Raw genomic sequence first — 2,618 nt, forward strand, 5'->3', positions numbered from 1 at the left:
CGACAACAGACGAGCCTTAGTAGAAATGGCTCCAAGCACTATGGGACTTAACATCTGAGGTCATCAGTCCCCTAAGAACTACGTAAACCTAACTATCCTAAGGACATCACACACATCCATGGCCGAGGCAGGATTCGAACGTGCGACCGTAACAGTCGAGCCTTAGTTGAGGACCTTGTACTCTTAACGTTAACATTCTCCAGGAAGAGGATTGTCGTGTAGCCGTCACTGATACCTGGCACAAATGTGAGCGACGACGTCATACCTATGTTTCCAAGACACGATGGTGGACATACTGCGCCAAACCAGCTCTCCGCCGCATGCTCATGGCATATGGATGAGACAGGGCGCTCCGATCCACCTCTGAGTTTTACTACACTGTCCTGCGGGAACTAGCGTCGCAACAACCTTCACCAGAGCGCCAGATGGCCATCCACCGGAACAGGCACGGCTTCTGCAGATCACGGCTGACGTATTGGACGCCACGCGGGTTCTATCGAGACTGCAAGATCCCATCCCAGAGGTACGTGCCTCTCTTTATCACATCGCCAGAGAACGGAGACACCATAAGAGACGACTCATCACAGCAGTTATTTCTGCGGACGGGCAACGCGCAGAGGCACACAGCGCCATCTGCAGTGCCCTCAGAGATTATTATCGCACTCTCTATCTAGCAGATCAACGGCGTGACAATGACACTGAGGACGTCCTGCACGACCTGCCACATTCGGGTAGGGCGTAAGGCAATTCCACATTCTTGAGTCTGTCACGCGCGAAATGCGCATGGCCCTCTCGCGGGGCGCGAGAAACAAATCACCTGGACCTGATGGTCTTCCGCTTGAATTTTATAGCGCCTTTTCTAACCTGATGGGGGAAGTTTGGCGGCAGATGTGCTGTGAACTCCTGGTTCCGGACTTCCATCACCCCCCCCCCCCCCGAATTTTTGGTGGGCATGATCATCCCTGTGCCAAAACCAAACGGGTGTTGCAGACCACAACACTTCCGGCCGTTGACGTTATTGAATTCGGATTACAAGCTGTTCGCCAGTATTCTTCGTGCTCGTCTCCTCGATATTGTCAAAGATGCCATTCATGCCGTCCAAACATGTCTGGGAGGTGACAGTAATATACACACGGCGTTAAGCTCTTATAGAGATGTGGTGGCACTCATGTAGGCATGCCGTTTAGAGGGCGCCCTCGTGGCGGTTGACCTAGACCACGCATTTGACCGAGTTGAGCACCATTTCTTGCAGGCTGTCTTAAAGAAGGTGGGACTGTCCCCAATATCGGCAGGTGTGGTTTTCCGTCTCATCCACGGAGCCCCTTCCACAATTCTGATCAATGACTACCGCTCGTCATTGTTTACTATTGAGCGTTCAGTGCGACAAAGATGTCCCCTGTCAGCCTTTCTCTTCGCCGTCGCCCACGAGCATACACTTCATGGTCTACGACAGCGTTTGGAGGGCATTCGCCTTCGCGATGTGCATGTTAAATGTTGTTCCTATACGGACACTGTAGTATTCTTGGCGAGGTCATCAGAAGATATATATAGGGCGATCACGTGGCTTCAGCAATATGGAGAGGCGGCCGGGAGCCGTATAAACCTGCGAAAGTCGCACTAAATGGATGTGGGCAGAGGACTTCATATGAGTACGCCAGTGACCATTAACAAAGTCCCGGCGATGAAGTGTTTGGGAGTGACCATGGGAACGTGCAGCGTACAGCAGCAGCTACGTGTCGCAGACTACTTAATGTGATCCGCACTCAAGTTCGTCACCATAACTTACGAACACTTGACTTTATCATGTGGGTACATTTTGTCAACGTCTACCTCGCTCCGGAACTTAATCATTATGCACACGTTCTCCCGATGGCCCCTAGGGTGACTTCCAAGGTCCTGGCGGCCTTCGGTCATTTCGTCAGCAAAGGTAGGGTGTTCAGGAACCGTTACGAGACGCTAACGTTGCTCACACATGCAGTTAGCACTGGAATGATAAACGTATACAGCAGGGCGCCCGCTCTCTTTCTGCGGACGATGCATCGCCTACGTACTTCGTTCAAGGACACCCTCCCTGGTACACTGATTCAGGAGGTGTTGCCTCAGTCCCTCCGGCGGCCGATTCCTGTTAGATATATCACTGTGTAACATTCTCACCTATCTGGTCGACATGATTTATCTGTTGGATGTCTTATCGACCACGCGGGATCCTAGAACCATGGACTTTTACCGCTACCTTCAACGGACGCTGTGGCTAATGTGGTTGAACGCCGAGATCCGGTAGTTGGCTGGAGGCGGGTGTGGAGCAACGTACACTCGCCTTTCCTTCCCACCACGGTCAGGGCGCTGTGGTATGTAATAACGACCGGAAAACTCCCCACCTGTCAACGTTTACACATGATCCACCTTACCGAGGATCCTTTCTGCCCAAGATGCGCCGCTGTAGACACCGACATGCACCGTTTCATTTGTGATACGGCTACTGCCTGCTGGCCCCTCACACAGCGCATGTTGGCATTGATGCTGCGTCGGACGCCTCAGTCCGTAGAGCACACCGAACTCATCCGTCCCGACGTAACTTCCTTCCCCGCTACGCGTCATAACGCCACGGTGTGGGTTAA

The sequence above is a fragment of the Schistocerca piceifrons genome, chromosome X (assembly GCF_021461385.2).
Source record: "Schistocerca piceifrons isolate TAMUIC-IGC-003096 chromosome X, iqSchPice1.1, whole genome shotgun sequence".
Lineage (NCBI taxonomy): Eukaryota > Metazoa > Arthropoda > Insecta > Orthoptera > Acrididae > Schistocerca > Schistocerca piceifrons.